The sequence below is a fragment of the Macaca nemestrina genome, chromosome 1 (genome assembly GCF_043159975.1).
Source record: "Macaca nemestrina isolate mMacNem1 chromosome 1, mMacNem.hap1, whole genome shotgun sequence".
Classification (NCBI taxonomy): domain Eukaryota; kingdom Metazoa; phylum Chordata; class Mammalia; order Primates; family Cercopithecidae; genus Macaca; species Macaca nemestrina.
In genome coordinates, this window is record NC_092125.1 from 218,083,781 (window position 1) to 218,098,365 (window position 14,585).

The 14,585-nt window shown below is 44.6% G+C and overlaps 1 protein-coding gene across 2 annotated transcripts in view; it reads left to right on the forward strand.

Annotated features, from left to right (window-relative positions):
- Positions 1-14,585, forward strand: part of LOC105473230 (F-box protein 42) — a 103,487-nt gene that overhangs the window by 59,672 nt on the left and 29,230 nt on the right. The window lies entirely within an intron of this gene.

Consider the following 14,585-nt stretch of genomic DNA (forward strand, 5'->3'; position numbering starts at 1 on the left):
GGTTTTTAGCCTGGGCATTTGAAAGGGTGGAATTATCATTAACTGAGATGGGGAAGACTGAGTGGTCAAGGTTGGCAAGGGGCAGGAGAGATGAGAAATTCCACTTGAAAAGTATTGAGTTTGAGACGCTTATTAGGACATTCAGGTGGAGATATATGTGTATGGAGTTCAAGGGAGACACACAGGCTAGAGCTAGCCGTGTAGGGCTCATTAGCATGTTAGATAGTAATATAGTTTGGCCCTGTGTCCCCACCCAAATCTCACCTCAAATTGTAATCCTCATAATCGCCATGTGTCAAGGGCAGGACCAGGTGGAGGTAATTGGATCATGGGAGTGGTTTGCCCATGCTGTTCTCGTGATAGTGAGTGAGTTATTTATGGTTATATAATCGTCTGCCATTTCCCCTGCTTGCACTCACTCCGTCCTGCTGCCCTGTGAAGAAGGTGCCTGTTTCTCCTTTGCCTTCTGCCATGATTGTAAGTTTCCTGAGGCCTCCCCAGCAATGCCAAACTGTGAGTCGATTAAACCTCTTTCCTGTATAAATTACTCAGTCTTGAGTATTTCTTCATAGCACTGTGAGAATGGACTAATCCAGATGGATTTAAAGCTATGAGACTACATGAGATTACCAAAGGACTGAGTGAAGACAGAGAATGGTATAAAGGCCAGGCGTGGTGGCTCACGCCTGTAAAATCAGCACTTTGGGAGGCTGAGGCAGGAGAATTGCTTGAGCCTAGGAGTTTGAGACCAGCCTGGCCGTCTCCTCAAAAAATTTTTAAAAATTAGCTGGGCGTGGTGTGAACCTATAGTCCCAGCTGCTTGGGAGGCTGATGCCGGCGGGCAGGGATGAGGGGAGGGGATCACCTGAGTCCAGAAGGTTGAGGCTGCAGTGACCCATGTTTGTGCTACTGCACTACAGTCTGGGCAACGGAGCAAGTCCTATCTCAAAAAGAGTAACAACAAAAACAAAAAAGAGAATGGTGTAAGGATTGAGTTTGGGAGACGCCAGCATTTGGAAATCAGGGGACTCGAAAAGGAGCACCCAGTAAGGAAGGAGAACATCAGAGAATGTGGCATCTGGGAAGCCAGCATATGAGGAAAGCATTTCCAGGAAAGGGGGAAATAATGAACTGCGTCAAGAGGTCAAGTCATGTAAAGACTGAGAATTACCCTTAAATTTAGTAAAGAGAGCTTATGGGGGTGAGTGATAAGGATGGAAACCTGTTTGTAATACATTTTAGAAAATGGAAGACAGTCCGGGCGCGGTGTCTCATGCCTGTGATCCCAGCACTTTGGGAGGCTGAGGCGGGCAGATCAGGAGGTCAGAAGTTCGAGACCAGCCTGACCAATATGGTGAAACCCCATCTCTACTAAAAATACAAAAATTAGCTGGGCATGGTGGCACCTGCCTATATAATCCCAGCTACTCAGGAGGCTGAGGCAAGAGAATCGCTTGAACCCAGAAGGCAGAGGTTGCAGTGAGCCAAGATGCACCACTGCACTCCAGCACGGGCGACAGAGCATGGGAAGACAGAAGTTAAAGGCATTGAGTATGAACAATACATTGATTTTTTTTTTTTTCTTTTGAGGAATTTTGCTGAAGGAGAGCAAGGAGCTAAAGTGCTAAGTGGAGGTAGATGTAGAATTGAGAGGTTCGTTGTGTTTTTTTGTTTGTTTTTGAGATGGGTTCCACAGTGTCACGGGGCTGGAGTGCAGTGGCGCGATCCCGGCTCACTGCAGCCTCCGCCACCCGGGTTCAAGCAATTCTCCTGCCTCAGCCTCCTGAGTAGCTGGAATTACAGGTGTATACCACCATGCCCGGCTAATTTTTGTATTTTTAGTAGAGACAGTGTTTCACCGTGTTCGCCAGCCTGGTCTCAAACTTCTGAGCTCAAGTGATCCGCTCACCTCAGCCTCCCAAAATGCTGAGATTACAAGCATTAGCCACCATGCCCAGCCTGGATATGGAATTTTTTAAAATAATGTTTTAGTAGCGGGGGCAGGGAGGAGGAAAAAAGAAAAAAAATAGAATAATGTATCAATGTACTTGTTGCTATTCGACTCTGCTTTTTAACATTGTTTTGCACCTAAACACTTTATAATAATTTTTAAAATTATAACATGCATATGTGTTAGGAGAATGCCAAATCTGTGGCCCTGGGGAAGAAGTGGATGATGTTTAACTGCTGAATATCGGACAATATAACAAGAGGACACACGTGCCTTTCAAAGTGATTGATCTCATTGTTTTAATATTTTCTTTGTGAATGAGACAATCCATTTCTACTCATTTGTATTTATTACCAAAATGTATTAATATCTGTCCTTAGCTCTTTCTCCTCCATGTTGAAAATCCTGTCTCCTTTAACTTGTCATTGGGTCAAACTCATGAGCCTTTTCTATTCTTTCTTAAAATCATCTAAAATAAAATCCTCTTATTTTATAGAGAAGTCGGTAGTGTCAGTGAAAATAAGCAGTGACTTTTCTTGGAATTCTCAGCCTTCAAATCTACGTGTTATGATCCTGTCTGCCTACCATCTGGACAAACAGTTTTTTTTTACTCTTGGGTTCACCCATGGAGTAAAACTCTCAAACCATCTAGCATTGTTTCTCTTTATTCTCAGGTATTCATGTAATCTCCTCCTAACAATACTTCATGTTTTATTACCACAACAAGTTTCATTTCATATGATGCCTTATCCTTGTATATCTCCAATGCTATATAGATTAACTTTTTATGTCCTAAATGTAGTTATAAAAGGCTAATCCTAAGTGGGAGAGGAACATAAGAGTCATTTCTAACTTCTGCCTCCCAGGAATGACCCTCTTGGTTTCAAGGACACTCACTAGTGTCATGGACCAATTCATGGCTCATACTCAATGTTTGGCTGTTTAGTTTCTATGTAATTAGGATCAGGCCATTTTCTCAAGTTTTCCAGTTTTCTGTTTGTTTTTTTGTTTGTTTGTTTTTTGTGTTTTTTTTTTGTTTTTTTTTTTGAGACGGAGTCTCGCTCTGTCGCCCAGGCTGGAGTGCAGTGGTGCAATCTCGGCTCACTGCAAGCTCTGCCTCCCGGGTTCACGCCATTCTCCTGCCTTGGCCTCCCGAGTAGCTGGGACTACAGGCCCACGCCACCATGCCCTGCTAATTTTTTGTATTTTTAGTAGAGATGGGGTTTCACTGTGTTAACCAGGATAGCTAGAACATGAGATCTCCTGACCTCGTGATCTGCCCGCCTTGGCCTCCCAAAGTACTGGTATTACAGGCATGAGCCACTTCATCTGGCCAAGTTTTCCTGTCATAACTGTGAGGAGATGTGCTGCTCCTAGGTGGGTAAGAGCTGTGATGAGTCATTTATTGACTTATAAATATCACCTTGAATTCTAGGAGGCTCCTTTGCTCTTATTTATTTATTTATTTTGAGACGGAGTCTTGCTCTGTTGCCAAGGCTGTGCAGTAGCGCAATCTTGGCTCACTGCGATCTCTGCCTCTTGGGTTCAAGCAGTTCTCCTCCCTCAGCCTCCCAAGTAGCTGGGATTACAAGCATGTACCACCACCACACCTGGCTGATTTTTTGTATTTTTAGTAGAGACGGGGTTTTGCCATGTTGGCCAGGCTAGTCTCCAACTCCTGACCTCTGGTGATCCACCTGCCTCAGCATCCCAAAGTGCCGGGATTACAGGCATGAGCAACCACTTCTGGCCTCCTTTGTCCTTTTAAAACGCAGAAGCTATTTCTCATTCCTCCTTAAGGAGATGAACTCTTGAATTATGGCTTTTTATTTTTTGTTTTTCCTTTTCTGTTTTTGGGTAAGAGACGGGGTCTAGCTTTTTGTCGCTGGGGGGAGTACAGTGGCATGATCATAGCTCACTGCAGCCTCAAATTCCTGGGCTCAAGCGATCCTCCTGCTTCTGCCTCTCAAGTAGCAAGGACTACAGGCATGTACCACCATGCGCGGCTATTTTATTTTATTATTTGTAGAGACAGGGTCTCACTATAATGCCCAGACTGGTCTTACACTCCTAGCCTCAAGTGATCCCCCTGCCTTGGCCTCTTGAAGTGCTGGGATTACAGACATGAGCCATCGCACCTGGTGTACTATGCTTTAATTGATTCTACTTTTCAAATAAATTGTGCCCCTGATAATTTCCTCTTTTCTGTAGTTCTCTCTAGAAGTGATGATGAGTTGTGGGTTTTATATTTGATTTGTTGGCTTATATGTTGTGTCCCTTTTTTGTCTTCTCTCCCATTTTAGTAAGCTTTCTGAAATCCCACTGCTGAATCTCAAAATGTTTCTTACTGTTTGATTTACGTATGTGAGTTACAGGGTAGATGCATTTTATGTGAAGAATGGGTTCTTAAAAACCTCATATAATGAATTTTAATTCTAATAATGGATTGCTGATATTTTTGCTTACTGGCTAAAGTAGTTGGTGGTCCATGTGACACCAGTAAGAACATGGTTTACAGTTTATCACCAGCTTTTACATTAGCGATTCTTTTTTTAAAAACAATATTATTCTATTAAGACATAATTTGATAGCTGGGTGCAGTGGCTCATGCCTGTAATCCCAGCACTTTGGGAGGCTGAGGCGGGCAGATCATGAGACCGGGAGATCGAGACAATCCTGGCCAACATGGTGAAGCCCCGTCTCTACTGAAATACAAAAATTAGGTGGGCGTGGTGGTGGGCGCCTATAGTCCCAGCTACTTGGGAGGCTGAGGCAGGAGAATCGTTTGAACCCAGGAGGCAGAGGTTGCAGTGAGCCAAGATCGCGCCACTGCACTCTAGCCTGGAGACAGAGCAAGATTCCGTCTCCCCCCCCAACAAAAAAAGGGGCATAATTTGCATGGGGGGGGGACATACATTACTTATAGTAAAATGAGCAAATCTTAAGTGCACAACTCAGAAATTTTGTTTTTTACATATGTATACAGTCATGTCATCATTACCTAGGTCAAGATACGAAAACTTTCTTCACCTCAGAAAAGCTCCCTCATGCCCATTTCCTGTCTTTACCACCCCCATAGAGGTCAGCTCCTATTCTGACTTCTAACACTGTGGCGTTGTTCTGTTCTTTTTTTTTTTTTTTTTTTTTTTTTTTTTTTGAGACAAAGTTTCATTCTATCACCCAGGCAGCAGTGCAATGGCATGGTTATCATAGCTCACTGCAACTCCAACTCTTGGGCTCAAGCAGTCCTCCTGCCTCAGCCTCCCAAGTAGCTGGGACTACAGATGCATACCACCATGCCTGACTAATTTAGTTTTTGTAGAGATAGGGTATTGGTATGTCTCTCAGCCTGGTCTTGAATGCCTGGTCTCAAGCAATCCTCCTGCCTCAGATTCCCAAAGCATAGTTCTGTGTTCTTGAACTTCGTGTAAATGGAAGTCTACAGTAGGTAGTATTTTGTGTCCAGCTTCTTTCTTTGAACATGTTTTTGAGATTCATCTATGTGGTTGCATCTATCAGTAGTTTATTCCCTTCCATTACCGTGAGTGTCTCTTAATATGAATATATCACTTTTTTTCTTTTTTGAGACAGAGTCTCGCTCTGTTGCCTAGGCTGGAGAGTGCAGTGGCACAATCTTGGCTCACTGCAGCCTCTACCTCTTGGGCTCAAGTGATCCTCCCACCTCAGCCTCCCAAGTAGCTGGGACTACAGGTGTGCACCACCACACCTGGTTAATTTTTGTATTTGTGTTGAGACAGGGCTTCACCACATTGTCCAGGCTGGTCTTGAACTCCTGGGCTCAAGAGATCTGCCCACCTCAGCCTCCAAAGTGCTAGGATTACAGGCATGAGCCACCATGCCCGGCCCCCAATTTTTTTTTTATTATTTTTTATTTTATTTATTTATTTTTTCAGACGGAGTCTTGCTCTGTCGCCCCGGCTGGAGTGCAATGGCGCTATCTCGGCTCACTGCAACCTCCGCCTCCCAGGTTCAAGCAATTCTCCTGCCTCAACCTCCCAAGTAGTTGGGATTACAGGTGCCTACCACTACACCCGGCTAATTTTTGCATTTTTAGTAGAGACGGGGTTTCACCATGTTGACCATGTTGGTTGTGAACACCTGACCTAAGATGATCCACCCGCTTTGGCCTCCCAAAGTGCTGGGATTACAGGCATGAGCCACCGCGCCCAGCCTTTTTTTTTTTTTTTTTTTTAAAAAAAACTTGTTCTCCTGTTGATGGATACTTGGGCTGTTTCTACTTTGAGTATAGCTGCCATCAACATTATTTGTATGTTTCAGTGGATATATGCACTCATTTCCTACTTGTCAACTTTAAGAGATATTTTAGACATGGCAAGCATCCCACAGAGCTCTCCATTTCCTTAGTCCTACTCCATCTAGAAAGATCTGATGGTATAACTAAGTGTTACAGAGGTTTGGGGAGGAAAGACCACTTGGCTAATAATAAAAGATACTAATTATTAAGGGCTAGTGACCTAAAGTAATGTGAGGAAGATATTGTAGGAGGGAGGGAGGCTCGTTAGTAATACCATAAAAATGATAGATTTTGTGCCAGGCAAGCATACTTTTTCATTTGAGCCCTGTCACTTCCTGGTTACCGGTTGTTTAACCCCAGTTGCCTTACCTTTAGGGTAGAGATGGTAATACCTACCTTTCATAGTTTTTGTTCGTATTACATACAATACAGTACTCAGCTGGAGAGCGTTTCTGGGAAATGATGATGAAGTTGACATCTTTTTTTTTTTTTTTTTTTTTTTTTGAGACGGAGTCTGGCTCTGTCGCCCGGGCTGGAGTGCAGTGGCCGGATCTCGGCTCACTGCAAGCTCCGCCTCCCGGGTTTACGCCATTCTCCTGCCTCAGCCTCCCGAGTAGCTGGGACTACAGGCGCCCGCCACCTCGCCCGGCTAGTTTTTTGTATTTTTTAGTAGAGATGGGGTTTCACCGTGTTAGCCAGGATGGTCTCGATCTCCTGACCTCATGATCCGCCCGTCTCGGCCTCCCAAAGTGCTGGGATTACAGGCGTGAGCCACCGTGCCCGGCGAAGTTGACATCTTTATATACACTGAGATACTAGCTAAGGAGTAATCAGGTTCTTTGGATGAGAGGTCTGGCAAACTGGCTTTGTCTTTAGGGAATCTGAAAGAAACAAAAAGAATCAAGACAAGAACTTTACATCCATTCAACAGGATTGTTTTTGCAGTTGCATGTTCTGGGGACCCTGATTGATATTTTCATGAAAATGAAATATTCATAAGAATTCATCAAATGCTAGCCATTGTTCATGCAAAGGCTAGAAGTTATAACATCAGGAAAAGCTATGGATTTTTATGTACACAAATTTTGATGACTAACATGTCCTTTTACCCAGAATCCTACTTGCTGCCACCTTGGGTCTCAGGGATAGGAAAGGTAGTTAGGGATCAAAGTGTGGCTGACAGGATCCTGCATAATCTTCCTCTCTCCCCACCTCTACCTCTGTTCATACTCTTGCTCCTTCAGCCAAGCCTTTAACTACTAGAGAGTTGCAGTGATCCACCGGACATGGTGGCTTACGCCTACCCAGCACTTTGGGAGGCCGAGGTGGGTGGATCACTTGAGTAAGGAGTTCGAAACCAACCTGACTGACATGATGAAACCCGGTCTCTACTTAAAATACAAAATTAGCTGGGCGTGGTGGTGCATGCCCGTAATCCCAGCTACTCGAGAGGCTGAGGCAGGAGAATCACTTGAACCTGGGAGGCAGAGGGGTTGCAGTGAGCCAAGATCGTGCCATTGCACTCTAGCCTAGGTAACAAGAGCGAATCTCTGTCTCTAAGAAAAGAGAGTTGCAGTGACCCTTACAGCTTGTGTCTCTGTGGACATCTGGCCAGACTTCATGCTTTACATTAATCATTTCGGTCTACAGAGTACTTTTTTTTTTTCTTTTTGAGACGGAGTCTTGCGCTGTCCCCCAGGCTGGAGTGCAGTGGCACAATCTTGGCTCACTGCAACCTCCGCCTCCCAGATTCACATGATTCTCCTGCCTTAGCCTCTCTGCTAGCTGGGACTACAGACGCGCACCACCACACCCAGCTACATTTTTTTTTTTTTAAAGTAGAAACGGGGTTTCACCATGTTGGCTAGGCTGGTCTCGAACTCCTGACCTCAGGTGATCCACCCGCATCAGCCTCCCAGAGTGCTGAGATTACAAGCATGAGCCACTGCGCCCAGCCTACAGAGGACCATTGAACATCCAATGACTATGCTAGGTATGCAGGTATAGTACTAAGTAACAGGAGTTCCTAATCCTAAGTAGTTCTCCATCTAGCAGAAGAAAACCGAACACTTTCTTCTGTAAAGGAAGAGGGCTATGGATAGCCATTGGAAAAAGGCTATGGATGAAGGTAAGAGAGTTTGGTATGTCCATGGACTTAACGAATAGGTTGGGTTTTCCTGAACCAGGATATGTGAGGGGAGAGTGGTACAAGTGGGTATTAGAAAGGTAGTTAGGGGCCAGGCACAGTGGCTCACGCATGTAATCCCAGCACTTTGGGAAGCTGAGGTGGGCAGATCATCTGAGTTCAGGAGTTCGAGACCAGCCTGGCCAACATGGTAAAACCCTGTCTGTACTTAAAATACAAAAATTAGCCAGGTGTGGTGGCGTGCACCTGTAATCCCAGCTACTTGGGGGGCTGAGGCAGGAGAATCACTTGAACCTGGGAGGCGAAGGTTACAGTGAGCTGAGATCATGCCACTGCACTCCAGCCTGGGCAACAGTGCTAGATGCCAACACACACACACACACACACACCTGGGCAACAGTGCTAGATGCCAACACACACACACACACACACACACACACACACACACACACACACACACGGTAGTTAGGGATCAAAGTATGGCCAAACAGGGTCCTGCATAATCATCTTGTCCCCTCATCTCTCTGACCTCTGCCTCCTGCATTCCTGCCCCTCACTGTATTTTAACCTCACAATTGGGCCTCTGCTCTTGCTTTTTCTGCCTGGAGCACTTTTCCTGCATGTCCTTGTGACTCTCTCCTTTACCTGCTTCACATGTCTTTATTCATATGTCTCCCTCTATGAGGCATTCCCTAACTACAGTTTGAAAGGACAACTTCCCTTGACTCCTGACTCCTTTTCCTCCTGTATTTTTTGTTTTGTTTTGTTTTGTTTTTTCCCTCGGCACTTATCACCATATAACACACTTTCTTCCCCTCAGCAAGCTATACGCTTCCTGGGGCTGAGGGTTTTTTGTCTGTTTTATTTACTGCTGACTCTAGTACCTGGCATATAGTACTTGCTTAAAGAATGGAATTTTGTGTGTGTGTGTGTGTGTGTGTGTGTGTGTGTGTGTGTGTGTGTGTGTGTATGTATCTCATGTTAAGAAAGGGATTTGGAATTTATCTTTTTTTCTTCTTCTTCTTCTTTCTTTTTTTTTTTTTAGAGAGAGTCAGAGTCTTGCTGTATTGCTCAGGCTGGTCTTGAATTCCTGGCCTCAAGTAATCTTCCCACCTCAACCTCACACAGTACTGGGATTACAGGCATGAGCCACTGCACCTGGCCTGGCTTTTATCTTGAAGGCTATGGTGAATAAGTGAAGGATGATGAAAAGAAAGGGACATGATTATATTTATGAATTCATCCCCAATCTTCCCTTGGGAATTATTTTCTGGACAAATTCTAAGCACTTCAGCGTCCAGTTGTTAGGCCTAATTAAATTGTTTTCTCCTTTTAATGCTGCCTGACTCCATCTAGCAGAGACACTGGAAGTGATGGGGCTTGCCACGGTTTGAGTGTTTGTTTCCTCTGAAACATGTGTTGAAAGTTCATCCCCAGTGTAGCAGTATTGAGAGGTGGGGTCTTTAAGAGGTGTTTGGGTCATGAGAACAGAATGGATTAATTCGAACCTGGATTAATGGGTTAAACTGGGAGTGGGGACTGGTGACACGCGCCTGTAATCCCAGCACTTTGGGAGGCCTTGGCAGGCGGATCACTTGAGCTCAGGAGTTCCAGATGAGCCTAGGCAACATGATGAAATCCTGTCTGTATCAAAAATACAAAAAATTAGCCAGGTGTGGTTTGCATGTCTGTGGTGCCATCTACTTGGAAGGCTGATGTGGGAAGATCACTTGAGCCTGGGAGGCGGAGGTTGCAGTGAGATTGAACCACTGCACTCCAGCTTAGGTGACAGAGTGAAACTCCATCTCAAAAACAAAACAAAACAAGCAAAAAACAAAACAAAGAATAGACCAGGCATGGTGGCTCACGCCTGTAATCCCAGCACTTTGGGCAGGCCAAGGCAGGCGGATCACCTGAGGTTGGGAGTTTGAGACTAGCCTGACCAACATGGAGAAACCCTGTCTCTACTAAAAATACAAAATTAGCTGGGCATGGTGGTTCATGCCTGTAATCCCAGCTACTCGGGAGGCTGAGGCAGGAATATCGCTTGAACCCGGGAGGCAGAGGTTGCAGTGAGCCGAGATCACGCCATTGCACTCCAGCCTGGGCAACAGGAGTGAAACTCCATCTCAAAAAAAAACAAAAAAAATTATAAATAGCCAGGTGTGGTGGCACATGTGTAATTCCAGCTACTCAGGAGGCTGAGGCACGAGAGTCGCTTGAAGTGAGATTGTGCCACTGCGCTCCGGCCTGGGGAACAGTGATACTCTGTCTTAAAAAAAAAAAAAAAAAAAAAAAAGGCTGGGCTCGGTGGCTACCACCTATAATCCCAGCACTTTGGGGAGCTGAGACAGGCAGATCACCTGACATCAGGAGTTGGAGACCAGCCTGGCCAGCATGACGAAACCCCATCTCTACTAAAAATATAGAAAATTAGGCAGATGTGATAGCTTGTGCCTGTAGTCCCAGTAGCTTGTGCCTGTAGTCGCTTGAACCCAGGAGCCGAAATTGTGCCACTGCACTCCAGCCTGGGTGACAGAGAGAGACTCTGTCAAAAAAAAAAGAAAAGAAAAGGCCAGGTGCGGTGGCTCACACCTGTAATCCCAGCCCTTTGGAAGGCCGAGGTGGGTGGATCATGAGGTCAGGAGTTCGAGACCAGCCTGGCTAACATGGTGAAACACTCCCATCTCTGCTGAAATACAAAAATTAACCGGGCGTGATGGTGCATGTCTGTAGTCCCAGCTACTTGGGAGGCTGAGACTGGAGAATCCCGGGTTCAAGTGATTCTCCTGCCTCAGCCTCCCAAGTAGCTGGAATTACAGGCATGCGCCACCATGCCCAGCTCATTTTTTTTTTGTTTTGTTTTTGTTTGTTTGTTTGTTTGTTTGTTTTTTAGTAGAGATGGGGTTTCTCCGTGTTGGTCAGGCTGATCTTGAACTCTCGACCTCAGGTCATCTGCTTGCCTCGGCCTCCCAAAGTGCTGGGATTACAGGCGTGAGCCACTGCTCCTGGCCTGTTTGTTCTTATTAAAATGATGTGCTTTTGATTAAGAAGGAGTTAAGATGTTATTTAAGAGAATATTTTAAGTTATTATATTAGGTCCTCCCTGACCCATGGACCTATTCCTGGTTAACCTTCGTGAGGTGGTGGTTCTTCCTTGTTTCCTCTAGCCCTTTGCAGTCCTGTAACAAACTGGACCTGTGATGGTCTCAGGACATGTGAATGACAGCAGAGCCAGTAGGTTCCCTTAGAAAAGGAAGGAATCCTTCCTGTTTATTTAGAAAGTTCATTTTTCCAGAATACATGCTTTTCTAAGGTGTATACACATTACTTCCTGCTAAAGAGAAGAGTGGGAAAATTTGCATAGCACAGATCTGGGTAACTTTTGGTCCTCCCAGGGAGAGAATAAGTAAGATTTTACCATATTTCAGTTTGGTTCACTCTCAGGGCTGACTGGGATTTTTCTGTTTTGACACCAGGCCAGAAACTTTATGACTGGTAACATTGTTTTCACTTCTTAAAGTCCCTACTTGAAAGAGTACCCCCCATGCCCCCCACCCCCATTAGAACTGCAATTAACAAATTATCAGATTAAACTGAGACTTTGGACCTCCTCTCCTCCCTCAGAAATTGAATCAAAAGACTACTTGAAATGGTAACAAGGAACTATTACTGGTGTTCCTGTTGTTAATGTTTAGCTGGTAAGTGCTGCCCTATTCATCAAGTGGTCTTTCATGCGGTTAAGAAGTGAAAACAATGCCAGTGGAGAATTTCCTTTAGTTCATGCCTGTGGCATAGATAGACAAGATCTAAAAGTTTCTCATGCCCATTACAAAAGTTCTGTTATTTGGATTTTTCATAAATGACCCATAGAATGATATTTTAAAAGATGTGAATATAGTTGTAATAATAATGTATACCCTGCATCCTGAGATCCAGACAAGTTTTGTCTAATACCGGTGAATGTTGATGTCAATCAATAACTTTTCTGGCCTTTTTACAATTGAGGAGTAAAATAGGAAGAAAAAAAATGGAGTGGGTAGAGGGGGAAACCCAAAGAAATGTTTGACTTTAACCCTACCCAAAGGTCGGCTGATGCCTCTAGGGTATGTTATGATTCGCTGGAGCCGATTCTGATCTCAGCTCATGAGGGGTCTGTAACCATTTGGCTTCCGTGGATGGCTTCAATTCAGCAAACATTTTCGTAAGAAATAGTCCCTATCTTCTAGGATAGTATAATCTTATTGGGGAGAATCTAAATGGATAATTTCAACACGCCTGATTAGAACTGCAATTAAAGAGCACTCCTGGAAGCAGGAGTTTAGGGGTGCTGTAACTTTGTATTTACTTCCTATTTCTTTCTTTAACGCATTATGTACTTGTATCCTCTATGGGCATTTACGTAAATGCAAAGACTTGTAATTATTATTGGCCACATTGATGTTAAGTTGGAAATATTTTTATTACCAGAAGAGAAACTAGTATCTGTTCCAGATAGAACCCCCTTAGTCCTTGGGCTGCAGTATTTTGGAGACCATTCTGAATAGTTGTCTTCAAGGTGGTCATGGTCAAGACAGACTTTATACTCATGAATTTTGAAGTGTTTTTCTCAATTATCCTTTTATCCCTCCCTCTAACCACAGAACCATGAAACATGCTTTTGTTGCTGTTGTTCCCCTTACGAAGTATTGCCTGTAAAATCAAAATAGTTTTTAGTAAGCAGTTAAATTATAACTCCAGCAGTTTTTCTTTAGGGGATCTGTTTCCTTCTAAGTTAAATGTGCCAGGCTATCCTCTAATGCCCTCTAGGTTTTCTGATTCTGATGCTAATATGGTATTCTGGGAAATATCTGTCCAAATTATTCTTCCTCCTGATCTCTGAATTCCTGCTATCGAGGTCAGTCACTTCACACACTACCATGATGACAACTTTACCAAGCCAGATGCTTAGTCAGAGCTTTCCAAGACCCAGCTTTGGTTTTATCAGCAAAATCCATCCTTCCCACCCCCTATTATACACACGCCAGTTTGAGGCTCCTCACTACCACAAAACAAAACAAAAAACACCGCATCTGTGGGTTGGGTTTTAGTTAACTGGTCTATCTGGCATTACTTTGCTCTCAAGGCCAGTTTTGTGTGTGAAGGACTGGTATACTGCTGATGGAGCTGGAGTTACAAGTGAATGCTTTATATTGGACCCACCCTGAGAAAGCAAGTCTGCGCAGAGTGGTTAAGATGGGGAGTATGACCTGAACCTCATACTTTATTCATCCCATTATTCTTTACTGTTCTTTTTGGCAAGTAACTATATATATATATTTTTTTCTGGAGACAGAGTTTCGCTGTTGTTGCCCAGATTGGAGTGCAATGGCACGATCTCGGCTCACCACAACCTCCACCTCCCAGGTTCAAGCAATTCTCCTGCCTCAGCCTCCCAGGTAGCTGGGATTACAGGCATGAGCCACCACGCCCAGCTAATTTTGTATTTTTAGTAGAGACGGGGTTTCTCCATGTTGGTCAAGCTGGTCTCGAACTCCTGACCTCAGGTAATCTGCCTGGCTCAGCCTCCCAAAGTGCTGGGATTACAGGCATGAGCCACTGTGCCCAACCGGGTTCTTTATATTCATACACAGAGTGTATGCACAGAAGATAAGTCTGGAGAGGTTCAGTGTTAAGAAAAATCATCCAGAACTTGGAAATAAGGCAGAAAGATGACTAGATACCGTTTTATTGTCCTATTGGAGCATCATCTATCAGGCTCACCCAAGGATTATTAAACTCTCTAGGACATGGTTCTCAAAGTCTACTCCCCAAACCATCAGCATCACTTAAGAACTTGTTAGAAATGCCACTTCTGGCCGGGCGCGGTGGCTCAAGCCTGTAATCCCAGCACTTTGGGAGGCCGAGACGGGCGGATCACGAGGTCAGGAGATCGAGACCATCCTGGCTAACACGGTGAAACCCCGTCTCTACTAAAAAATACCAAAAAAAAAAACTAGCCGGGCGAAGTGGCAGGCGCCTGTAGTCCCAGCTACTTGGGAGGCTGAGGCAGGAGAATGGCGTGTACCCGGGAGGCGGAGCTTGCAGTGAGCTGAGATCCGGCCACTGCACTCCAGCCTGGGCGACAGAGCATGACTCCGTCTCAAAAAAAAAAAAAAAAAAAAAAAGAAATGCCACTTCTCAGGCCCCACCCAAGACCTACTGAATAGCAA